Here is a 26974-nt window from a genome sequence, read left to right on the forward strand (position 1 = left end):
GTTTGCAAGTATTTGGCTTCCTATGGATCAGCTTCTGGAGGTGTCCATCTGAGCCGGGCCACTCCGACAGATGCAGGGCACTGGCGTTATTTACTAATTCAGAATGAGCTTCCATTATGTCAGACCCTTTGATTGGATCTTTGCTTTAGGCAAAGATGACATAACCCACAGGATCCTGGTCTACCGCCTGGGAAATACCGCAGAAGAAGGGCAAATACGACCGAAGTATAAAGTTGGGAACTTTTCAAACACGAAAAACGAAGTATTTGGGGGTCACAGGCACAAAGGCCTAAAACAACCACGTTACGTTCTGGGATTGAAAAGCGTTGCCCGTGTGGTTTGGGACTTGCCCTTCTGCCGGGATTATTTCATCCATGGGACCCCCAACTGGGGGCTTGAAGTCCTTGGCAGCCTTTTATCCATTTACCCCAGCAACAAGTGGAAAAGCAGATTCTCCTGCCTGCTAACAGTCCTCACTGAGCTCCCTACAGAACGAGTGACCCGAAGCCTTCCCTTTAGGAAGAGCAGGTCCATTTCCTTCCTGCAGGTACTCCCGCCTCTCTCGTCTCCACTGCTGGCTTACCTTGTGCTTTACAATATTCCAGAGAAAAAGAAAAGGATAAGCGCCTTTTAAGGAGCCAATGGCCAGACCCCAGGCCTCCCCGCACCCTCCTGCGGGGGCTGGGCCTGGGAAGCGCACCAGGGCCTCTCTTAGCAGACCCCATGCCCAGTACCAACTGCGATAAACACCGACGTGTCCGTAATGATAATGGAAAGTTCCTCCAAGTGAGGAGTGTGCCCTCGACAAAGCTATTCTGGTTACAAGTGTCCACAGGCAGATGGCGTGGGGAGGGCTCCCCGCACGCCAAGGCCCCAGGAGGGAGCTCCCCTGCCTCAGACAGGGGGCCACGGGCTCATCTTTACTGGGGGCCTGTCAAAAAAAACACGCATTCTCTTTCGGACTGGGCTGCTGCAACAATTCCCGGGAACCATAAAGTCAGAGGTTTCACAAAAACACCCCAGAGCCACAGCTGAGCCCTGACTTTAGAACACTTGCACGAGGACACGCTAGAATTCCGAAGATTGTCACGGATGTTCACTGCACGAACACGTGGAAGCAGGGGCGTGAGGGACTCCTGCGGTCTTCGACTCCGTGGGACGACTTTCTAAAGGCCACACGAGGTTCACTCGAGGGGCTGGTTCCACATCAATCTAGTGACCAATTCGATTCATCTGTAACGTCGGAGCCGTGAGACAGATTTCTGGTAGCGCTGCCCGGCGGTTCATGTGGGGGCAAACCAATCATCTCTTTCTGCGAAGCTTCTTTCCCCAGCTCTTGGCACCCCCCGACCCCAAATCACCTCAAACTTTCTGAAGGCGAGAATAAAATGGAGTAAGCCATCCCTGCAGAGCTTAAGGAAGAAGGCAAAACACAAAGTCAAGAGCTGTTTGGTGGTGTCTATCTCTCATGGAAGCCACTTCTGAAGACCCTACTGAGCTCATCTCACCAGAATGACACACATCTGATTCCCAATATCCTTTTCACCCACCCACCCCCCCTTTTTTTTTTGGGTGGGCAAGGCCACTCTTATCAAGTTAGGTATGAATGAACAGAAGTGTCTTTCATCCCCCACTTGCCTCATGGTTCAAAAGGAACTACTAAAATAGCAGCAACAAAAATCCAACAGCCTGCCAACGGGCTTACACACGTCCCATTCTTAAAGGCATGTGAAAGGTTGGAGAGCTCAGCAAAATTTTTATGTACGGGAGCAGGCCCAAGGAAAACTCACACGCCATAACCAATTGTGGACAGAGGATCATCTATCAGCAGACAAATGCAGGAACTCCAGAATGTCTCTCCTCAAATGAAATAATATATCTTTGAAAGCCAATGCCCGTTTTAGGCCCGAGGCCCATATATCAAGCCTGAGAGGCTTGTGGAATCGCTCCAGGGCCATTAACCCTCCACCTGTTTCCTCTTGTCCTTCAGGATGAGACCCTGCCCTTGATTTTACTCCCTTCCCCTGTTCATCTTCCGACAGAGTGTAAATGTAAAGCAGCGGGCCTGTGAAATAATTCAAAGGCAATGGACCAGGGGCATGGTTACAAATCTCTGCCACTGGCACTGTGACTTATGCAGGCAGTTTGTCACACATGAGCCAGGTGACCTCTGTGACATAACAGAGAAAAATATCGCCAGAGATCAAAGATGGGATTCAGAGTGCTCTAAGTAACTCTGCTCCACAGAGTGTGAGCGGGTTATCTGGTATCCAAGGATTTCCCCTTAATACCAAGAACATTTGTTCTAGTGAAATAGAAAAGGTAGGCCCGGGACTCCCTCATTGAAATCGTTTCTGTCAAGTAGAACTGGGGGCTTTCCTGTAACATCAGGATTAGGATTTCTGTTTTCTCGGTAACGCCATAGAGTTGCTGTGAAGGCCAGAAATGGGCAACAGAAATCTATCTAATTGGACCTTAATACAGAATGAATAGAAAGAGAAAGAGAGCCCATGAAGAATTTCCAGCTTGAGAATTTAAAAGCCCGAAAATTTAAAATTTAGGGAGGCAAAAAAGAAATTTTACGAAAGCACCTACATATTCTAGGTGAAATAAGTGGTTTAGTAAATTCTTGAGACTTAACACGATTCGTTAAAATGAATCGCACATGTTTCGTTACGTGTTATGCATTAAAGAATGATAGTAACTGAAGGAGCAAATGACTTTCCTGTGTAGGAAAGTCCTTTTAAAAATCTAAAGCTTTCTCCAAATGATAATTTAGGAAAATGTAGACTTGCCCATGAATGGTTTAAAAAACATAGAGAGAGAGATCTACGGTAAGGAAATTAGCCATTCACATATTCTTAAATCTGAATTAGAACTCATCCCTTGTTTGTATTTATTACTTAAATGATGACTTTCTCCAGTCACTTTGTGTATTCCAGTATTCCCCAGGCCCATTATTATTTCTTTGGTAGGGGTGTTTACTTTTGAATTCTTCACCAATTAAAAACAACAACAATCACAACAATAACCAGTTTGGGTTTGCTGATGCTAGAGATGCAAGCATACCTTAGTTCCTTGTTTCCTGTCCCAAAGCAAGGACTCTAGCCAGGATATAGTGGCATCCTTTGTAACCCTATACTCTAGCTGCGCGCACACAGTATTTCTTTCAAGCACTCTACAGGTCTTCCGTTGGCCAACTAACGTGTGTTTTCATTCTTCAAGCATGCTGACACCAATGTCGAATTTCTAACTTAGAAAGGTTAGAAGGTAAAAACCATCGACCTTAGAAAAATAACTGCAAAGTTCAGATGCTGAAGTTTGGAACCATTTTAAAATATGTCTTCAATCGCCACAGAAACATGAGGATACCAATCTTCTTTAGAGAGCCACAGGGTTCTTAACCTGGGACCACCCCCAGACTCCCAGGGGTCTACAAAGCCCTAGGATTGCATGCAAAATGTTCTGTTTATGAGCTTTCCTGGCAAGATTAATAATAGCATTCATCGGATTCTCCAAGGTGTTTGTGGTCCAAAGAAATCCCTAACAGTGACTGCTAGAAAGTAAAATTGAAGGTCTCAAAGGTTTTATTACTAAATAAGAATCAAAAACTGTGAGAGCCTGAAAGAATCCTAGAGACCATCCATCCAGCCTGACCCATCATCTTGTAGGTGAGACAAAGAAGGCCAAGCAAGAGAAAAAAGGCACAAACCACAATTTATTAAAGCGATAGTTAGAGGAACTAGAACTCCAGACTCTTGCTTCCTAGTCTATGAACCTTCCACTACATGTGATAGCAATCTTTCCTTTGGCTGTTGTTTAAAAGTCAGATTTTGTTTCACGTCTCTTAAAATAAATTTCTGTGATGTAGAAACCTAATTATAAGAGATACCTGTTATTTAAAGGAACATAAAACATTTTATAATTATGGCCTTAGGCATCTGTTGTTATGAATAAACATTAAAAGACTTTCATTTGTGGATTAAAATTTGTTTTTATAAAAACGGCACTAGAATGATAGATATTATGCTTTGAATTCTTGTTAGGTTTTCTTCCTGAAGAGGATGGTTTGCGTATGTGTCATATAATACGCTGGGCCTAATTTTTAAGTAGCTTATTGTGCCTATTTCATTGGGAGCACATTTTAAGTTTCTCTATAAATTAGTATTTCATTTGTACATATAAATCCACCGTCTCTTCTATGTTATTGGACTCTCCTTTGTAATATTCATGAAAATTTCAAACCAAGGTCATGCACTGCCTATCAATAAATGTTTCTTTTTTTAATCAATAAGTGTTTCTACTTAATGTTTGATTATTTTAAATTCTCTATGCTTCCAAATTATGAACAAAAATACTTAACAAGGCATGTAATCATTTACCTGAATTCTCAACTAAGAGTAAACACTTAATATTTTCAGTAAACCACCTAAATGAGACACTCCTTTTAGAAGGAAATGCTGGACCAAAAAAAAAAAATGGAAAAGATAGCCTAATAGTAAGTTATCCTAAAACTTTTAATCCACTAATGTTCTATGATTTAAAACAAATAAAATATGGTTAGCCCGCAGCCAAAAAAAAAAAAAAAAAAAATTCCTGGGCATGAATCACTGCTTACATTCTTTTCCATCCACAAACAATTTCGTTTGGGAAAGTTGCCACATAGTATCGACAGTGACAACAAATGGCATTGTCCCGTGAACATCTGTTTCCGACTCCCACACTGATACTGCAGGCTGAGTACTTAGGAGTTAGTTGGTCTTCACAAGTTGCTGAGCCACAAAGGAACTGGAAATCACTGGTACGTTGAGGTTTTATTATTGGAACACAGGAAAACTTTATCATCATGCTGGGAAGTTCTGTATCTTTTGAAATATTGGAACCGGGGTTATGTTAGCACATTAAACCATGCGGAAGACTACTTCTGAAGAAAAGGGAGAAAAAAAATTGTTTCTTGTCTATTATGTCCTTGGGTTGAGGTTCCCACTCAATCTTCATATAACTTCCTCACCCACCCTCAACTGAAAACTACTTTGTTTCTTAAAGATGTTATTGAGTTTAGTTTCTTTTTAAAATTAAAAGAACTGAATACCAAAGAAATTCTAAGCCAAACACGGTAAATAAACACTATTGTTTCTTAACCAAAAAAAAAAAAAAAAAAATCAAATGAAACCAGAAGAGCTTTTATATACACTTGTACTTGTTCTAAATTCAAACTACCATGCTTATGTTTTCTGAAAACCTGGTTACAGAAGGTTCAAAAAGACTCCTGTTATATCCTCACCTTAGTCCAAAATGATTTTTAAAAAAAAGGAAGGCAAAGAGCAGCTGGAGAAAAAGCTAATATGAATGGGATAAATGGAGAGGTGGACACAGGACATAGACATGGGACTTTTGCCTTTGCAGTGGAACGTATAAGGATATGGTTTATGCTAGCTCATCAATAACCAAGTGCATAGGACAGATTTCTGCTCTATTTTACACTTTTTCTCTGATTGGCATTTACTTTTAACAAAAGCAATCATGGAAGTGGAAATTACCCACAACAGTAATTCTAAATCAATGTCTGCTCAAATTACTTGCACACTCAAAATTAATTTGCATATTGCTGAAGCAAAGAGGCTTCCCTCTTTTCTGTGGTTAAAAATGGGGCCACATATTTAGGAAGTGCCAGGTGGGATGTGCAATCAACATCTGACTTGCGTGTACTTTTTAAACGTTTCATTCTAAACAGACATTGGAACATATTCTAGAAGATATTGTTTGTCTTGTTTGACATTGCACATAGCAGGCCCACAAAAACATTGCTAAATGAAATAATCACAGAGCTGTCTCACTGATCATTGGAAAATAATAAATTTCTACTGGAGAGGGGCAATTCTAATACTTATTTTCCCTACAGGATGATCTCTTTCATCAGAATACACCTATAGTTTGTGAATAAGTAATTGATGTTTTTTTTTAAAAAAAATAATCTTATTACTAGATACCACTTCTGTGTAATCTCATATCCTGAAAATCACCAAACCATGACTATATTTAAAAAATAATTACTACCGTAACTACTTATGGGAAAACATATTCACAAGTGGAGGAGTAAATCTTCATTAATTCTGCTCTCTCTACCTATTAAAAACAGAACAAAAGTACTTGAAATTTGTGTTTCTCTCACTTTCAACTAGTTTCATAATCGGTTCTCAAATGATCTTACTCATAATTTAGTTCTCAAACAGAAACAAATGAATAAGACAATCAGAAACTCGAAGTAGATCTGTCATGTTCATGCATGTGAGTCCTCTTGTTATAAAAAATAAAATAGAAATGTTTCCCCAATGCCCGTTACACAGACACAACTCCTCTGCCCTGTGTTCTCGCACGGATCAACTCTATGATACATTCTTTGTAAATTCTGATTATGCGTTCACAAGCCTGTCCCTCCTGCCACGGGTGGCTTGTGAGCAGGGACAAGGTATGTTTGCTACATTCATCAATCAGGGAACTGTGGCTCAGGGTTACATATAAAAGGCTTTGACCAAAGCCATAGATAGAGCTCACTGGTGGCCCCGGTGAAACTGAGACCAGGCTGCCCAGCGTGTACCCCCCACCTTCCAACTTGAACCGCACTGATTGATCATCCATAGATGTCATCTGATAATAACCAAATAAGTTAACAAAAAGGCAAGCCATCAGTGCTGATTTTAGTAAGGAAGTAAAGATAAAATTCTTCATCACACCTTGTGTCACCCAGAGGAAACATCGGCCTGCCAATTTTACAAACATGCCAGTAAAAGAATTTCCTTGGCAAACAGACAGCATGGAAATGTCCTTTTTAAAAATCAATTAACCCCCTAAATTCATGAGCTTGCTAGAAACATTTCCTATGCCATGGAATACAAGGCTCACTGAGATGCTCTTCCCCTTTCTATTTCTGGAATCTTCTTTTGTTCATACATGCTAATAATAGTGGCAGAGTTGGGGGGTTATTTATAGTCCAGAAAGCAGTATGACTCTGTGAACACTTTATTCATTTATATTTCCTGTGTTTATTGTTACCTTACCTTTTTGGTAATTTAAAGTGTTCCTCCAAGATTTTATTTAGTAACAAATTACCTGTAAATAGATTTTCTTTTAATATATAAAAGCCTATATTTAGGCTTGATAAAATATTTTACTCCCATTTCCGTATTAACTAAAAACAGATTTCGACGTGGGGGAGGGGCATAAAATGTTTCCCCGAAAATTGTATATGAAAACTTATTATTTGACCTTTGGGTGTTTTGATTAAAAGATTTTCATGTGTGTCATGGTTCGCACATTCTCAAATCACTCAAATTTCATCTTGCTTTTGAAGGAAAATTGCTATTATAGCTAATCTACTGTTTATTTATTAATCAATAGACTATAATTTTAAAAGGTATCTGATTACTATGCAATATGGTTAGAAAATTTAATGCTAAAAAATGCATACTTTGTTCCCCTCATCCCCAAACTGCTTTCTAGAGTAAGTGGTGATACCTAGGAATCTGCTTTGAAGCTAATGGGTTTTCTGGTATAAGAAGCATCCAAAAGTGGCAAGATTAATTTTGCCACATTTACTTCTGCTATTCCTTCACCTTGATTTTTGATAAGTTACTTACATCCTGTCCCTTTGTAAGTACTTCTTTATCAACAGTTATGCCAAACACGGAGCAAATCTTCCCCACATCTAAGGCAATAAAAAGTATATATATTGTCAACCTCAACCAACATCCCATATCCATACAGCCTTTTATTACACAGCACATGCTGTTTTATCACAAATTCAAACTGAAGATGGTTTTTTAAACTGATCGACTATTTTTTAAGCCGATCAACTTTTAAGATCTTCAGGGAAAAAATCTGTTAAACATTCTAATCGGCTCCACCTCAGAGTGAGAGGCTGAGTAACACAGGTGGTACAGGCACTTCTGGTCTCATTGAATGTCAGCTCAGCTTTTCATCACAACCTTAAAATCTACTAGAATGGAGATAATTAGGTTTTTTTTAAATCTGAAATCGTCTATTTAGAAAAACAATCAGCATTTAATTATAGCATTCAATCTCAAAAGCTCTCTTTGAATAAAAATATTTTTTATTCCTCTGCTCTACAACTGATCCAACTAAGAGGATCAGGGAAAGTGGGGGCAATTATGTAGATGTTTATTCACTAATTCTCAATATGGGATAATTTAACAACTGGATTTGCCCTACACTCAAATGTAATACAATAGAGTCTGGGCGCTGTTGTCAGTTTAAGTGCCTTTCAATGTGTTTTTACCTAATGTTTTGTTTTGGTAAAGTTAAAGCTAAATAAATACTCCTTACTTCAGAAACCTTTGTGAAATATTGCATCTGTGCAGCAAAGTGCTTTCAAGTCTAAGGTAATTATTGATATATTAAGGTTTTTTTTCTACTTCCTCAGGTGAAGTAGGATAAGGGCTCAAAGCTATAAAAAAAACACAAAAATTCAAAAGCAGTTGAAATAGTATTTTGTGGATATGAGTTCCCTTCTCTGAAAGTGTTTTGTATGGTACATTTAATTTAGAAATCGAAGAACACTAATCAGAGTGGTTCTACATAGGATGCCACTGATCCCTAAACTCTCACCAGTCAGCCATCTGGGTAAGTAGTCCACCTCATAAAAGGATATCTAGGAAAAGTAGGAAGTTTGGTTCTCATTTCAAAAGATAAGTATGCCACCACGTTTCCGTCATTCCCTATAAATTCTTCCAGAATTCTCCCATTTACTTGATGGCCAACACACAGACTGACACTGCTGAACCTCATTTCTGCTCATGCTCATACCTAATCAGGCGGGCTTCTCACAGAGCAAAACCCAGCAATTCACACCAGCTCTAATTCACACTTGTTTATACATTCAATTTTTAGAACAGTTTCTATTAAATGTTATGATGCAGAAAGCACCTATGAAATCTCCTGCTTAGGATCCCTGGGTGGCTCAGCTAGGTTTAGCGCCTGCCTTTGGCCCAGGGTGCGATCCTGGAGTCCCAGGATCGAGTCCCACATCAGGCTCCCGGCATGGAGCCTGCTTCTCCCTCCTCCTGTGTCTCTGCCTCTCTCTCTCTCTCTCTCACTCTATGTCTATCATAAATAAATAAATCTTAAAAAAAAAAGAAAGAAATCTCTGCTTAATTATTTTATTGAAAGGATATTCTTGACTTGTAGACTACTTACAAATAAAAACCGCAAGACACTAGCAAAAATACGTCTTGGTTCCTAGAAGTTGTGAGACAGCCTTCTTGCTCTCATTACTTTTCTATTTTTTTTTTTTTAGGTTTATTTATTTATGAGATAGAGACGGGCAGAGACACAGGCAGAGGGAGAAGCAGGCTCCATGCAGGGAGCGTGACGCAGGACTCGATCCCGGGACCCCAGGGTCACGGCTTGGGCCCAAGGCAGACACTCAACCGCTGAGCCACCCAGGCATCCCAGCTCTCACTACTTTTCACACCAAAAGTCTGCGCAAAGGTGCTCTGCTGTCCATTCATTTAATTAACACATACTCAGGCAGTCGCGGTGGCTCAGCGGTTTAGCACCAGGGCGTGATCGTGGGATGGAGTCCCACGTCGGGCTCCCTGCATGGAGCCTGCTTCTCCCTCTGCCTGTGTCTCTGCCTCTCTCTCTCTCTCTGTGTGTGTCTCTCATGAATAAATAAATAAAATCTTTAAAAAAAATTAACACATACTCCTTTGGTGCCAATATTTATTTATTTATTTTTTATGGAAAAGTGGCTGACATAGAATCATAAAGTATTTAAAGTGCATATTGTGATGAGTCAACAAATGTATAGGTATGAAAGAAGTGCATGTATTTGTATATGTGAGCAAATCAGAAGACTTGTACCTGCACCTAATAAGCTTCAGCTTCATAAACCTTCCTGTGTTCGGGCACTTTCTAGGGTCTCCATGGATCCAAGCAATTGTACACACAAGATCTGTGTTTGCAAAATTTGCAAAATAGAAGACATTCATACATTCTCTTTCATCAAGAAAAACTTCCTAGGTGATCCCTGGGTGTTTCAGTAGTTTAGCACCTGCCTTCGGACCAGGAGGTGATCCTGGAGACCCAGGATCGAGTCCTCCATCGGGCTCCCCGCAGGGAGCCTGCTTCTCCCTCTCCCTGTGTCTCTGCATCTCTCTCTGTGTCTCTCATGAATAAATAAATAAAATCTTTAAAACAAAACAAAAAAAAATCAAAATAAGAAAGAAAGAAAAAGGAAGGAAGGAAGGAAGGAAGGAAGGAAGGAAGGAAGGAAGGAAGGAAGAGAATGAAAGAAAGAAAGAAAGAAAGAAAGAAAGAAAGAAAGAAAGAAAGAGAGAGAGAGAAAGAAAGAAAGAAAGAAAGAAAGAGAGAGAGAGAGAAAGAAAGAAAGAAAGAAAGAGAAAGAAAGAAAAACTTCCTAAACTGTAAACTTCAGGATCCATAGAGCTGGAGTCTATCTCTGCGGCAAGTGACCACTGACTGGAGCTAATATATGAACTGGCAAGAAGTTTTTTCAACTGCAAAGATATCAGAGAAAATAATACCACTTTTTTTTTCTCCAATGCCTAGAAGTAAGTAAGGCGCTAAGTAATGGGAAACCAAGACCTTTTGGAATATCAGGAGATTGAAGGATTCTAATAGATAAAGCACTCATTACTATTAACAGGGTGATTAATTCTAGTGTGACATATTCATGCTCATCTATAATTTTGTATGAATCCCTGGATTTTTAAGATTATTTATTTATTTATGTATTTATTTATTTATTTATTCATGAGACACACAGACTGAGAGAGAGAGGCAGAGACCCAGGCAGAGGGAGAAGCAGGTTCCCTGCACAGAGCCTGATTCGGGATTCGATCCGGAATCCCAGGATCACAACCTGAGCTGAAGGCAGGCGCACAACCGTTGAGCCACCCGAGCATCCTGAATCCCTGGATTTGTCTAATAATCCAAACACTGCCCACTGCTCTGCACTGGGCAGAGAGAAGCACTGACAAGACCATCCCTTCTGTAGTTGATGTTAATATAGAGAGAAAGTTGAAAAGTTTTCAGAAGGACAAAGTCAACTTAAGGATTGGAATTTTATCCTCATTAAACGGACTATGGAGGAAAACAAACTGGGCCTATGTCCAGGCACTGACTCAAATTTTGGGTCAAATTCTTCTAAAGAATCCATACTAAGGTAAGACAAAATACTTTTATTTATTTATTTTTTTAATTTTTATTTATTTATGATAGTCACAGAGAGAGAGAGAGAGAGAGAGGCAGAGACATAGGCAGAGGGAGAAGCAGGCTCCATGCACCAGGAGCCTGATGTGGGATTCGATCCCAGGTCTCCAGGATCGCGCCCTGGGCCAAAGGCAGGTGCCAAACCGCTGCGCCACCCAGGGATCCCGACAAAATACTTTTAAAGGTCACATTCTACACCTTTAAAACAAGAGATCCAAAGTTCCCATCTTCCTTCAGCTCAGAGCCAATCTTAGAACAAAAAAGTCATGTGGGGCAAGCCCTAAATGTTCTCAGCTATTCATTTCCCTGTGTGCCACTCAGATCGAATTTTGCAACCTGGTCAGTTTGATTAGCATAGAGATCCATTTAAAAAAAAAAGATTTTATTTATTTGAGAGAGCGTGCACGCACGCGTATGAGCAGGGGGAGGGGCAGAGGGAAAGGGAGAAGCAGACTCCCAGTTGAGCAGGGAGCCCAATGCAGGGCTTGATTCCAGGACCCAGGGATCATGACCTGAGTGCAAGGCAGACGTTTAACCAACCAAGCCACCCAGGTGCCCCAGGGATCCAGTCTTAACAAGTCTGGGGATGCCTGGATGGCTCCGCTAGTTAAGTGTCGACCCTTGGTTTTGGCTCAGGTCATGATATCAGCTGAGATCAAGCCCTGTGTCAGGCTCCACACTGAGCACGGAGCCTGCTTAGGATTCTCTCTCCTTCCCAAACCCCTCCTAGGCACTCGCTTCTCTCCCTAAAAAGAACAGACAACTTGGGCAGCCCGGGTGGCTCAAGAGGTTTAGCACCACCTTCAGCCCAGAGCATGATCCTGGAGACCTGGGATCAAGTCCCGCATCAGGCTCCTTGCAGGGAGCCTGCTTCTCCCTCTGCCTGTGTCTCTGCCTCTCTCTCTGTCATGAATAAATAAATAAGATCTTTAAAAAAAAAAAAAAAAGACAACTGTTAACAACAAAACCAGAACAAGACTCTTCTGTCTGAATTACTGAAACAAGTTTGGATCTCTTAATGACAATATTTTTAGGTTTTCATTTAGCAGCTACTCAACAAGTAATTAAATAAAAGGTTAGGATCAAGTGGAGGGTAACCTCATGCTTTCACCATATTGACAGACCCAGAGGGAGTGACGTGATAAGCAAGAAAAGGTTTAAGTTGTATATAAAAAAATGTCTGTTAAGCTCTGAAATAGATTGCCGAGGATGGTAGAGAATCCCTCCCTTTCAGAAGAGCTTGAATTCTATCTGCATAGGGTGGGTTAGCTGTGTTCTCTTGAATAAAAATGGGGATCTGGGGATGCCTGGGTGGCCCAGTGGTTGAGCATCTGCCTTGGGCTCAGGGTCCCTGCATCAGGGTCCCCGCAGGGAGCCTGCTTCTCCCTCTGCCTGTGTCTCTGCCTCTCTGTGTCTCTCATGGATAAATAAATAAATAAAACCTTAAGAAAAAAATAAAGGGATCAGAATAAACCAGTAATTCACAAAGAGGACAACAAAGGACCAACTCTGGCATCTGAAACTATGTGTTCAGGGAGCTCTCTAGAACATCTGCAGTCCTTGATAATAGATATTCTGGTTCCCTTTCTCAAGAAATGGCTCTCAACGGCTTAAGTCAAAAACTGGTATCTTCTTGTCTCATCTTTTCCTCTCAAAACCCTTTTTGGCATGTTCTGGAAGCTTTGTGCCAACATATATCCTGAATCTATCCACTTCTCCCCGTCTCCACTATCACGGCCCTCTCTAAGCCATCATAATAGCTCTCCTGGCCTGCTGGATCCCCTACTTCCCTTTAACCTATTTCCCACCTGCAACCAGAGCACCATTTTTATAATGAGGATTTGATGGAGTCAGTCCATTGCTTAAAATCCTCCTATAATTTCTTGTTCCAAACAGAAAAAAAAAAAAAATCTAAGCCCTCCATGAGCTGGACCACGTGAAATTGTCCTACTTATCGAGACAAACTTTCCCCCTCAATCGCGGATTTCTATGCCCTTTGGCTCTCCTCATGCTTCTTGAAAACACCAAGCTAGTTTCTACCTCAGGGCTTTTGCACTTGCTATTCCTGGACCTGGACTTCTGTATCTCCAGATTTAGCAACATTACTTCTCTACTGCTAGAGATTTTAGCTCAAGTATCAGCTCTTCATATCACTTCTCTGATACGAAGAGCTCCCTCCCTCCCCATGCTCCACTTACTCTTTTACGCTATCAGTTCTCATTATTTTTATTGGCTTGTTTATCATCTGTTTCCCTTCCACGAGAGTGTGAACACTAATAAAAGCGGTACCCTGGTTTATCTTGTTCACTACAATGTCCCCTGGTCTGGAAGAGGACTTGGCAGTGTGGGTATGTAGTGAACATATGCTGAGCGAAGGAAGGAATGATTCATCAGGTTGGAGCTAGGACCAAGAATAAGGAATTTTAAAAGCTTGTGTGTGATCACTTTAAGTACATTGGGCCAGACAGCCCCTCTTCAACTCTTCAATATATATTTAAAAAAATATATATTTATATATAAATATATATATTCATATATAAATATGATTATATATTATATTAATTATATATTATGTTAATTATATTAATTATAAATATATATTTATATATATAAACTTGATGCCATTAAATCAATGACTAAGACATAAACAGCAACAGATCAGTCTGAGATTAAACTTCAAAGAAAAAAAAAAACAACCACAAAACATCCTGGTCAAAAAAATATGTTATATTGAAGAAATAGTAAAACATCATGTTTATTTAAATTAAACATGAAACAAAGACCAAGACCTCAAATACATACATGTCACCAATAACTGAAATTCACCTAGAGGCAAAAGGCCAACTTGAAAGAATAATAAGTATGTGAAAGATAACAACCATGTACCTTCTTTGCAACAACGACGAGAAAATTTAAGCGACACCTAGAAGAAACAATAGTGGAATGCACTACCAACTAAACTCTGGGGAACAAAGGAGAATCTAGACGAAAACCAAAATCAGGAAATAACACAGTTCACATATGTCCAACAGTCGCTATGGTGTAATATTTCCAATCCGCCCAGGTCTCATGTACTTACTCTGCTGGTGGCTTCCCCGCCTTGAATAAAACCCAGGGAGGAGGAAGACCTGGGTAGCCCTGCTCACTTAGCGGTAGGGGGTCTAGCTGTGCCTCAGGCCACTTCCCCACACACTCAGCCCTCAGCTACTGGAGTTATTCACAGTTCCCAAGAAGCATGATGCCAAGGCCTCCGATTTTTGCACAAGCTGTTCTCTGCCAGCAACGTCTCCCTGACCCCCTTACTCCCACTTGCTCATCTGGCCCCACTGGGAGACTCCTCTTAGATGTTACCGCCCCTTCCAGATCATACCCCCACCTCCCACCCCAGGCCGGATTTGGTGCCTCCCAAAGAGCTTGCACTACACTCTGGGCAAATCTCTCTCTGTTTCAGTCATTATGGGACTTAAAGCCCGGTTTCTCCAGGGTCGATTTGTTGTCTTTGAGAATTAAATTGTATTTTTCAGTTTAAATAAAATCGTAACGGATCCCTGGGTGGCTCAGGGGTTTAGCACCTGCCTTTGGCCCAGGGCGCGATCCTGGAGTCCCAGGATCGAGTCCCGCGTCAGGCTCCTGGCATGGAGCCTGCTTCTCCCTCCTCCTGTGTCTCTGCCTCTCTCTCTCTCTCTGTCTATCATAAATAATAAATAAATAAATATAAAAAAAAAATCTTAAACGTTGGTTTAAACAGAGTCAGGATCATTTGCATGCCCATCACAAGGACTTGCCCACGATTTCCAGGGTAGGATCTGCCATTGTATTTTAGAGCTGTATTAACGCCAGTGAATTCTACTTCAACTGAGAGAAGTGCCCTGGAGGGCTTAACGTGTAACCAGTGAGGACTGCTTTGGTTTTTACCTCTAGCAATTTAGCCTCGATGGACACACAGTAGGGGCTCACTAAATGTTTGATGAATGAGCTAGTGAACAAGTGAATTAATGAATATATAAAACCGGAATCTGACCTAATCCAACATCACAACAAATTATTCATGCCAGACGTGTTTTAGGGGCAGCCTGAGAGTGTGATTCAACCCTAAAGAAAGATGCTAACCTCCTGGTGAAATGCAGACATAGTGTGTTTTGATGCTTTTCAAGAGCTACTACCTCAGTTGCACCCATTCAAATATATGGCTGCACTGAAGTTATGTTTTCAAGACTGTAACATTTCATTGATAAAACCATAAAAGTAATTCTCGATGGTCAAATAAGGCTCCTTTAAAAACACTCATAACCATGAATCCCAACACACGAGTGCAAAATATGAATGCCTTTAAAGCAAGTCATTCCCCACGAAAGTGAACCAGGGCTATTTTTTTTTCACTGTAAATGCCTGACTCGATTTGAACCTAATGTAAACAGCAATATGATTGTGCCCAAGCATCCCCCTCCACCTTACTTTAACGGATCCAGAACGTTTTTTTTTCCTCCAAAGCTGGAGCAAGAATCAATTAAAATATATAATAACGTGTTAACTAGCTAATACAGCAGTTACCGTTAAGAGGCATTTCAGGCGTCTGAGTTTTTTAGCAGCAGACCTGTTCTTTCATTCGCTCTGTAAGATCTATAATTGAAAGAATGCCATGAGAGACGCCTTTCATCAGCTCCCTGAGTTACATTTCCCACTTTGATAACTGTACAAGGAAAATCTAAGGCACTTCAAGCTACCCAATTACATTTGATTAGCTAGTGAAAATAATGTAACAGCTTTTCATCACCCAAAGGAAAACTTTTGAAGAATTCTATTGCCAACACTTCTGCACAAACACTGATCTCTATCATTATTTTACAAGGGGAAATGGAGTATTTAGTATGTTTCTTTTTTTTTAATTAGGCAACAAGTAAAGCCTCTTGTTCATCACGACTTCAGATCAAAAAAAAAAAAAGCACAACTGTGATGATCGGATGTGTGTGGTAAAGAAACATTTGTGGTGATTTCAGTGTAGGCAGGATACAGTGGTCAAAATAAAACAACAGGCCTTCGAATGAGCCAACAGTTCAGAGAACATGTCTGAAAACAGGATATGCCCTCAAAACTCTGTGATATATACACACAAGACCTGCCAGGGAGAACCACTTGGGTGCATGGGATTCTTTTCTAGCGACTGAATGAGGGTGTGTCTTGTCTAAAATCAGGAAGATGAACCGAGAGGAAATGAACCGGCATTTAAAACACCATTCTGAGGATTGTCAGATTACCAAAAACACATATATTTAATGCTGCTTAAAAGTAAAGACACGATGCCTATGTGCTGCCTTCCCCACTGAGGAGTCTGGCTCCCTCCGAGTCTTGAGCGCATTAATTCAACGTGTATCCTGTGTCTTTATACGTTTCATTCCCATAAAAATGTTTTTAATTTAAAATGAAATAATTGTACTGCTCTCCCAGGTAAAATACTCCGTCAGGAGGGTATTTAGAAACGGGATAGTCAATTCCCAGGAGGGGGTCTTGCTGTAGACTTTAAAAACCAACACCACGAACCCCTGATGAAAGGCCAGCTACATGCACGCTCCGAGGCCAGCGCCCTCCGAGGCCCCGGTGGGAGGTTACATTTCGCCTTTGCAAGGCTCTTATTGCACAATAAGGACAGACTTTGGACCTATTGGCCAATTTTTCTATCTGTCGTGTAAAGAAAAGGCATTCTTAGCGAATTAGAAGTTGGATCCAGTTCGGTTGTAAAGTTAATCCCGAATGTTGTGTAACCCTAGCGACATTTCTAAATAATTCAAGATAATGTGGTTTTCTTTGAAGTTTTCTGAGAGACGTGAACAGCAGCAGGACCCAATAGTTGTGTCTACCCCAAACTGCACACGGTTTCTGGCTGTGCCTTCAGAGCACACCATACATGAAAAATGCATAGACCTGGTCAGGGCAGCTCAGAAGCATCGCACTCGAAGTCGATTTCTAAGGAGGAGGTTAAGAGTGAGGCAAGGACCGGCAACCGTCGGTGGGACAGCGGGGATGCGGCTAAAACCCAAGCAGAACCGCCTCGCCCTGTACAGAAGCCCTCCCTACTACTAGGCAGCAGCAGAAGCGTTAAGCTGTGCTTGTGGGAGAGCCCCAGGGCACACGCACGGGCACACGCACGGGCACACGTGGGCCTAGCAGTCTCTTCTGACCATTTAAGCAGACCCGCTACCCTGCCCCCCCCCCAAGAAAATGCCACCGTGTGGAAGTCACTTTGCACCGTGGGAGGACCCGAGAGAAGCTCCCAACTAGTACCACTGAAGACACCCCATTCTAGAGCTATCTACCCAACTCTCTCTGGCTTTCTCTGTCCAACCTTGGACCTTGGGCGTTCAGGTTGTCCTCCTTGCTCCATATTTCACTTGAAGGGAAAATGCAGAGATAGCCCAGGCCAGGGGCTTTGCAACCACATGGTCTCCAAACCACAATCCCGAAAAAGTACAGTAACACCCCCCCCTTAGCTATCGTTTTGCTTTCTGCGGTTTTGCTTTCTCCAGTCAACCATGCCAGGATGCCCAGGCCATTGCCCTCACTTCAGCTCATCCCGTAGGCACTTTGTGCTCTCCCTCCGGCACAGTAAGAGCAGGGAGTACGGCACAGTAAGATTGAGACCACAGTCCCGTAACTTTTATTACAGTACATCGTTGCCATTGTTCTCCTACTATTACTTGTTGTTAATCTCTCACTGTGCCTAGTCTGTATATTATATGTTACCAGGTAGGAAAAGTAGTGTATGTAGGGTTGGGTACTATCTGCAGTGTCAGGCAACCACTGGGGGGTCTCGAATCACACCCCCTGCAAGGAAGGGTGGAAGGAAGGGGAATTACCGTAATGGCCCTTAGGAAGCCAGAGGCTTAAGAGAAGGAAGAAAGTAAATTGCATAAGAAAAGAGAAGAGAGGAAGCCTGGGTGGCTCAGCCGGTTAGGAGTCTACCTTGGGCTCAGGTCCTGATCCCGGAGGATCCCGGAATCCAGCTCCGCAGCGGGCTCCCTGCTCAGCAGAGTCTGCTTCTCCCCGTCCCTCTGCTCCTCCCCTCCGTGCATGCTCACTCTCTCTCTCAAATAAATGAATAAAATCTTAGGAAAAAAAAAAGGCAAGAGAAAAGGAGCCTGGACAGAAAGAAAAGGAAGGATGGAATGAAGGGGAATGGAGAACAAAGAAATGGACACAGAGGGAGAGCGTCCCCGGGATGCCGGCCCGGCCCCATTGGGCTTAGCCTGGTGCCCAGAGAACCTGGAAGTGTAGACGAAATCCGGTTTTTAGTATCGGTCATTTGAGACCCGGCTGCTGGACGAGGCGACGCAGTGAGCGGCGCTGCTCCCGAGTGTGGGTGGTGTTCTTGGGTTAGGATGAATGTCTTTAAAGTGAAGAATAGCTGAAATGCCCCATTTCTATGCAGCCATTCTGCAAATGGATGTTGAGCCCTCAAAGCTTTGTATGATCTACTTCCCAAGCTGTAGAAGAATAAGTCAGAGCAAAGTCATTCTTCACTTATCTTGGAAAATAAAAAGACCAATTTTACCTCACAGGTTCAGAGGGCAAAGTCCTTCAAAAGTGTGTTAAGGGGTGTCACACGTGAGTCATGTTTCCAGAGTTTTTTTACCCATTACCTGACTTTGACAGTGGATACCACGTGCAGAGAGGGACCCAAGAGGCCCGCGGACCAAGGACCAAGGGAGCCCCATGTCCCCAACAATGAGGAACTGACCCGGGCAGACTTTCCACAAGATCTGGGAGCGATTTGTGCGCCCTGCTGGGCGAGGGCAAGTAAGGTGGGGAGCAGGGCCCCGCTGTTCTCTGTAAACGGGGTGCAGCTGCTTCAAGCCGACAAACTGATGCAACTGTGTCCAGTGATTATGCAGTAGGAGCTGCTGCTGGACACTGGAGGGGGGGACTGGGCAGGCCAACCTAGGACCCCCAGGTACCCCCAAGGTGGGAGACCACACTGCCACAGCCTGTCTGACCACCTCATCCTTTGCCCCCTGCAGGCAGGTGCCACAAATGGCCTCAGAGGCCCAGGAGGAGGTCTCTGCCCCCATGCCAGCCCGACACCCTTGTGGTACCGACTCAGTGAACTGTTCAGTACTTTCCTTCCTACAATGTCCTCCTCTAATAAAGAAGAAGGAAGGAAGGAAGGAAGGAAGGAAGGAAGGAAGGAAGGAAGGAAGGAAGGAAGGAAGGAAGGAAGGAAGGAAGGAAGGAAGGGAGGGAAGGGCCTGGATGGCTCCGTGGCTGGAGTATGTGACTCTTAATCTTGGTGTTGAGTTCAAGCCACATCGGGTGCAGAGATTACTTAAAAATAAAATCATAGGGGTGCCTGGGGGGTTCAGTGGTTGAGCATCTGCCTTCAGCTCAGGTCATGATCCCCGGGATCCTGGGATCGAATCCCACTTCGGGCTCCCCACAGGGAGCCTGCTTCTCCCTCTGCCTGTGCCTCTGCCTCTCTCTGTGTCTCTTACAAATAAATAAATAAAATCTTAAAAAATATATTTTTGGGGGATCCCTGGGTGGCTCAATGGTTTAGCGCCTGCCTTAGGCCCAGGGCATGATCCTGGAGTCCCGGGATCGAGTCCCACATCTGGCTTCCTGCCTGGAGCCTGCTTCTCCCTCTGCCTGTGTCTCTGCCTCTCTCTGTCTCTGTATCTTTCATGAATAAATAAATAAAATCTTTAAAAATATATATATATATATTTTTTTTTAAATAAAGAGAAAGAAAAAGAAAAGGAATTTATGTATCCTTGGGCCAATTTAAGATAAACTGTTCTGCACAGTTTAAGGGCAAGAGAGATCCTTTAAGACCTATTGTAATGGAGTATACAGATCTGGGCACCATGATAACGGCAACAATCATAAAGTACTTTACAGTTTACCAAAGACTTCCATGTGCATTTGGAAATTTTTTTCTTTTTTTTAGAGAAAGAGAGAGCATGCTAGTTGGGGGGAGCAGGGGAGGGAGGGCAGGGACACAGAGAGAGAGGGAGAGAGAGAGGATCTGAAGCAGGCTCCAGGCCCAGCTAGGTGTGGGGCTCGATCTCACAACCCTGAGATCATGCCCTAAGCCAAAATCAAGAGTCAGATGTTTAGGACGCCTGGCAGGGGGGCTCTGTGGTTGAGCGTCTGCCTTGGGCTCAGGGCATGACCCCGGGGTCTGGGATGTCCCACATGGGGCTCCCCGCAGGGAGCCTGCTTCTCCCTCTGCTTGTATCTCTGCCTCTCTCCTTGTGTCTCTCATGAATAAATAAAATCTTAAAAAAAAAAAAGGTGGGGTGGGGGAGGCCTGGGTGGCTCCATGGGTTAAGCATCTGACTCGACATCGGCTCAGGTGATGATCTCTGAGTTGTGAGATCGAGCCCCGCATTGGGCTCAGTGCTGTGCCTGGAGCCTGCTTAAGATTCTCTTTCTCCCTCTGCCTCTGCCTCTGCCCCTCCCCACCAAAATGATAAATAAAGGCAGCACATTTGTAGTAATCAAGTACGCAACTCAATGTCTCCGTGGGCCACTGTGACCCCAAGCACGACAAGGGTTGGGCAGGCACATCCTCTGCAAATAACACACTGTGTGATAGCAATAGTCCAAGTCTTTACTCAAACTCTTTGACCAAAGCGAGACCTTATTCTGTGCTCACTTCACAGGGCCGTCCTAAGGAGCAAACCAGAAGATGGCCTGAAAGCACCCAGGGCTACGGCAGGCGAATAGCGGCACAGAGAAAAGGGGCTTCTCTTGCCCTTCACCACCTGACCTGGAGCACAGCAAGCACAGTGTCGATTTTCTTCCTAGTCTCATGGTTTGTGTTCAGACACCTGATGATGGCCCAGCAGCTAAACGTGGGATCTCTCAGGTGTGGTTGGCTATTCTCATGCTCTCCTCATGAGAGGTTGGCCTCTTCTCATGATTCTAGGAGGTAACGAATAGATTCATAGGAACAGGAGGCTCATCTGTGTGTGAACAAGCAAACCCAGTACAGAGCTATGACCGTCACTCCCCACGCTCCGACCAAACACCCTGGCTTCCCGTGGAGGGAGATGCTGGCGTGGAAACTCCAAGTACAACCACCGCACTAAAACCGAGCTTCAGGAACTTAAGAGTCTCAGCGGAGTCTGCAGCTGATAGACGTACGCTCACGGAATAAAGCAAAGTTAATACTTTTAAAAAGTAACTACAAACTGGGGCGCCTGGCTGGCTCAGTCAATAGAGCACGCGACTCTTGATCCCAGGGTCGTAAGTTCGAGCCCCGTGTTTGAGTGTAGAGCTTACTTTAAAAAAAAAAGTCATCACAAACTATTAGGACAGGGATTGGCAGGAATGGGGTAGGGAGAGGCCCTTGACTACAAAGGACAACAGGGGGATCTGAGAAAGTGATAGATTGTTTTATATTTGACTGTACACTAAAGGGTCAGGGCAGGGAATAGAAATCATAGCTTAATAGAAAGAACTAACACAGAGCAGTTTCAGGGTGCCTGGTGTACCTCCAGGACGTCCCTGTAAAGGACAGGGAAGGTAAGGGATACCTACCTCTGCGGTCAGGTGGGCATTTTCATCTGCCCACTAAAGAACTAGCCATGGCAGTAACAGGTATTGATGGAGAAAAGTGGATTCATCCAGGGCACAGTGAACAAGATTAAAATAATGGATTCCTGGGGCACCTGGGTGGCTCAGCGGTTGGGCATCTGCCTTTGGCTCGGGTCATGGTTCCAGAGTCCCGGGATCCAGTCCCGCATCGGGTTCCCAGCAGGGAGCCTGCTTCTCCCTCTGCCTGTGTCTCTGCCCCCCTCTCTCTGTGTCTCTCATGAATAAATAAAAATTAAAAGAATAAAAAATGGATTCCTGAAGTGACAATAGACAACGCACCATCAACCAGACCAGGTCGGCCTGGAAAAAGTCATGGAAGCAGATGTCTGACACCCCAAGAGACCTGGCTGTCAAGTCAAAAGCGCCAAGTCTAATATTCTCTGCAAATTCACAAAGTCAGAAGAAGAGTTCCGTGCCACCCCTCTGGTGGAAGGAAGAAAACCTGGCTTTCTCATTTCCTCGCCAACCCACGTAGGACAGACAGATGCTATTCTGCTATCTTTTGATGAGTAAGTCACATGGTGATGAACATTTTCATGCGCCTTCAGAGAGAAAGCAAACAGAGGACTCTTCTTGAGTGAAATCGCTTTGCAGTTCCTGCGGGAGTAAGTGCTTTGCATCCAGAGCGATGAGAACCCAGGTTCGTGGAGTGGCCGAGTCCAACTCTGGGAAGCCACCGGAGCATCTGGGGGGGTGGGGGGTGCTGGGCCTGGACAGCAGGGGACACGGGGGGACCCTGTGTAGGCGCTTTCTCCACCCTGCTCCCCCACACAGAACAGGGCCCCGCAAGCTTACTGAAGAACACCCTTGAAATTGGGGCAGATCCAATCAAATCTCAGACTACAAACCTGTATTGGCTGGGAGAGGTGAACAAAGGCCCGGAAAAGGGCTCTAAAATGTTCAAAATACATAAATAAAAACTCTGCTCAGAAAGCTTGTGTGATGGACCAGAGAAAAAGGAAGGTTTAATCCTACCCCAGCCTCCACACGTTAGACCAAGCCGCGCTCTGAAACCGGCTTCGGCAAGGCTCAATTCCTTTGGCACAAACTCCCTGAGTCTCTGAGACCTATTTTCCACAGAAACGCTAGTTATGTGTTTCAGTCAGGATTAATTTAGATTTTTTTTTTCTTCCTACATGTATCGGAATCATTCATCGAGGGGAAGTTCTTCTATATCCATTCCCAGAATCCTCTTAAGACATCTGGTCTCATTAGAAGATCAAATAGATCCTCCAGATTCATTAGTTGTTCAACAAAGTGGGAATTAGTTTCTCACTGCTCCTGGGTGTGTGAGATATTGAAGACCAAGATGAGAGAGAAATAACAAAGAAAACCTACGATCGTCTTGGACTCCCAAAGGCAGGCCTTTCAGCAGTGTGAGCAGGTCCTGGATTTGCTCTTAATTTTGGAAAAGACAAGGAAAAAAAAGTCAGGAGTATGGGCCATTAGAAGACAGATTTAGTTTAAGGATGGGAAGGTGCATGGGACTTAGGATACGGCCTCAGAAGACACTTCTAACCCTCTGCCTGGGTCTCTCTCTCTCTCTCTCTGTCATGAAAAAAATAAATAAAATCTTTAAAAAAAAAAAAAAAGGAGACACTTCTAATACCTCCGTAATGAGGGGCTCGTCCACCGCCTGACTGCCCCCGCACACCCCCCACCGTTCCCTGTCTCGCTGTCCTTTCACAAATAGACCTAAAAAGTAGCCCAGGCCGCATCCGCCGGCAGCAAGCAGAACCCAGGATCTAATCGTATTTAGCCACCTTAAGGGCGGAGCACAGCCCATGCGCTGCTGCTGAACCAGAGTCGCGAGTGTAGACTCTGTGCAGAGGCCGAGGTAGTAAGGAACGCTCCGGACACGCTTTCAAGGCTCAGAAGTGCTAGCTGGTAGGTCCACTCTCCTGAATGATGCCCCAGCAGGCCGAAAGAATTATTGTAGCTTTCTAAAGTTCACTCCCAGGGGGTCGTCTGGGCTCCGAGAAAATCTGTCTCACTGATTATTAGTGATTTAGTAATTGGATGGTAGTGATGGACTTTCTGATAACCTAGAGATTTGCTTTAGCTTCCCTGGCAAAGGCCTGTGTTTTCAGAGTCAAAGGTTATACTGCCTGTTTGTGTGTGTGTCTTGGGGGTAGAGAGGGGGAGTGGACAAAGTACTGCTTTCCTGAGCCTGAATCGGCCAGTCCCCATTCCGACACTTAGCAGTAGCTGTATCATCTTGGGTCAAGTCACAGTTCCATTCCTGCCTCAGTTTCTTCACTATGTAAAAGCAGGAGGTGGGTCAAATGATCACCACGTCTTCCGACTCTGGAAAATCTGGTTTCTGGGAATGGAATACTTTTCAATGCACACGTGTTTTGGAGGCTACTAGTTTCAAAAAAAAGAAAGAAAGAAAGCTAGTAGTTTCATAGTATCAGTGTCATCTTTATCAGGCCAGAATTTTGGATTGGAATTAGAATTGCCCCTTTCGGGTGTACAGAAAAACGAAACAGCTCACTGATGTGTCCTGCATCCCTCCCCGCCAATCATCTTCCAGCTCTTAAACTGCACAGTTCCTAGGAGTGGACTGTCTTTTTTTTTTTCTTTTGAGCTGTTTATGTGCCATTTCATTAACTGTGAAGTTGGCAGCTGTAATTTCCTCTTTCTCATTACAATATTTTGAATAGGAACCAGAATATCTTTCTTGCACTTTTTTTGCATGTCGACAACCCAAACAACCCATCAAACTCACTCTGGCCTTCTGTCCCCTTCAAAAGTAATCAGATGAAACCTGTGTTCTCTCTTTTTATACCTGGTGGAGAGTGTAACTTGTCCACTTGGAACTTGTAGTGTGCAAGAGGTCATTTGCAAAACAGCCTTATTATCCTATTACTTCTACAGGAACAAATATGGGACTTTTCATCTTGGGGTCACAGAGGTATAAGCAATCTGTCCCATTAGTATATCACTTGATGGGCATTTTGCTGTGAAGTTAACAAGAAAAAGACCAAGGTTTAAAGGGGAGCATCGATCTTCCCAAATATTTAAAAATCGCCACTTTTGTAAGAAGATAGGGTAAGGACGGGCTGTAGGTTCCAGGGAGGTGTTGGAGGCCAGGCCAGAGGAAAGAGGCCTTTTCAGGACTTGTTCTCAGCAATGCCAGGTAGGCACGCCCAACGGAGGGCCCACAAACCCTTCTCCGGAGCAATGTTGCTTGAACTGCAGGTCATGCCTCATTAGGGGGTCATGTAACCAATTCAGGGAGTGATGACCGGAAATTTTTTAAAACATGAGGTAAATGAGACAAAAGCAGAATAGAGTAGAAGGTATCAGTGTGCATGGCATGCAGGAGGTCACATAATGTCTAGTCAAACTCCGGTTCGGGGGGTGTGTGTGTGTGTGTGTGTGTGTGTGTGTGTGTGAGAGAGAGATAGAGACGGAGGTCTGTTTCGATACACCAAGCTCCAATGTAAAATACGTTCTTACCCCAGGTCACAGTTTACAAACTTGAAAGCCACCGCCCTGGAGAAGTAAGTGCATGGCAATGCCCATGTCTCAGTGTTGCCTTCCAACAACTTGCTCTGTTTTGTGGCAAAGTAAGTTTATAAACGAAAGTAAAAGGAATCATGTGAACAGTCACCTTCCAGTTCTGTATTCACACTGCCCCTAAGTTCTTCCGAGCTCTACTTTTTCTTCTCCGAAGACTACGTAGGTTGAATCACGCTTTTCAAAGTAAGTGCGAGGCAAACCAGAACGTGGGTCGAGTTTCTCTTTCTTTCCTGGAGGGCACCTTCCTACCCCTTAGAAGCAGCCCCGCCAATGTTTGTACTTTCTTTCCCTTTCCTTTTTTCAGAGTGTCTTTTCATGACAGGCTGACGAGGGCACTAAGCAGCGATGTAAATGATGATAATGCTTTAATACGCTCCCTTCCCAAAGGATTTATATTTTAGCCAAATATGAAACCTCAAGCCCTATAAAAGAATCTTGTAGAATTTAGCTGCAGGGGGAGGAAAAGAGACATTTGGAGAGGAAGAGGGCTTTCCTAGCACTCTTAAAAATCCTACCTGTGGCTGTCTATATTCCCCTCAAAAGGTTTCCTTTTCGACATGTAAACGATATGCATGATTTCTTTCCCTGTGGATTGATGAAATACAACTTCAGCTGTCTTTCTTTTTTAAATAGATATTTATGAAACTGCCTTATCACAAAATCCTTGAGAGGAAATATTTTTGGGTCTTACTCAACTTTGCATTCCTCTTAGATCCAGTTCACTCTCTGGCAAATTTTACCTCTTTAATTTGTAGTAGGTATAACTGTTTATTATATAATTATATCACTCTTATTAACATATATGATAATATTGTTTCCCCATTGTCAAACTAGGAAGAAAGCACAACTGGATGCTTTTATGTGGAGTATCACAGTATTACGTAAGGCCTCTACACACTCGTCATAAAATCACAATAATAATAATTTAAAAATGACACTAGTTGAGTATTAAATAGATGCCAGGCTCCCAGTATATTTTGCCCACATAGTCTCATTTATTCCTTGCAAAACCTCTTCAATGAAAGTATTGTCATGCCCCCCCCCATGCCCCCTGCAACCACAAACACCACAAATACATTTTACAGATGAGAAAATTAGGCCTAAAGATCAACATCCTGCCTATGAAGACACAGTTATTGAGTTATGGCAAAGCTATAAGTCAAAGTGAGTCCATCTGCCTGCAAAGGTCAGTTGTGCTTTTCTCACTTTAACATTTCTTCAACTTTCAGTTGTATCTGAAATTTTTATACCATTTTCCGTTTCATTTCAAATGCCTTACCAGCCGGCTGGAAGGACAAAGTTGGGAGTGAAAGAACACCAGGACGTTTTGTTTGTTTTGTTTTTAGTGAAAAATGCTTTGATTATCATCGGGTGGTTATATGCCCAGAAAATACCTGGCTTGACTGTGCTAACTCGATGCATGCGGCGCATCCCCTGCAGCCCAGTATCTGTCTCCACCCTCAGTCATCTTTAAGTGGAGTGATAAAGGACAAGACAGTAAAGAGCTGGATACATTAACAGTCTTAACAGCATGGTGGTAGTAGTCTATCAACTTATTTGGATCTGTTCAGAGAACATTTTTGTTTCCCTGTACAAATCG

At 43.2% G+C, this 26974-nt stretch overlaps 1 protein-coding gene and 2 long non-coding RNA genes across 7 annotated transcripts in view; 1 reads left to right on the forward strand and 2 right to left on the reverse strand.

Annotated features, from left to right (window-relative positions):
• The window catches only part of NR5A2 (nuclear receptor subfamily 5 group A member 2), a 137534-nt gene that overhangs the window by 88733 nt on the left and 21827 nt on the right, over positions 1–26974 (reverse strand). The window lies entirely within an intron of this gene.
• LOC111096595 lies at positions 619–2327 on the reverse strand. The gene is made up of 2 exons (XR_005361816.1): positions 1791–2327; positions 619–1412 (listed from the first exon to the last, which is right to left on the reverse strand). It is a non-coding gene; the product is annotated as an uncharacterized LOC111096595 (long non-coding RNA).
• LOC119872481 lies at positions 4746–21393 on the forward strand. The gene is made up of 3 exons (XR_005361817.1): positions 4746–4801; positions 8564–8640; positions 20910–21393. It is a non-coding gene; the product is annotated as an uncharacterized LOC119872481 (long non-coding RNA).

Source organism: Canis lupus, chromosome 7 (assembly GCF_011100685.1).
Source record: "Canis lupus familiaris isolate Mischka breed German Shepherd chromosome 7, alternate assembly UU_Cfam_GSD_1.0, whole genome shotgun sequence".
Taxonomy (NCBI): Eukaryota; Metazoa; Chordata; class Mammalia; order Carnivora; family Canidae; genus Canis; species Canis lupus.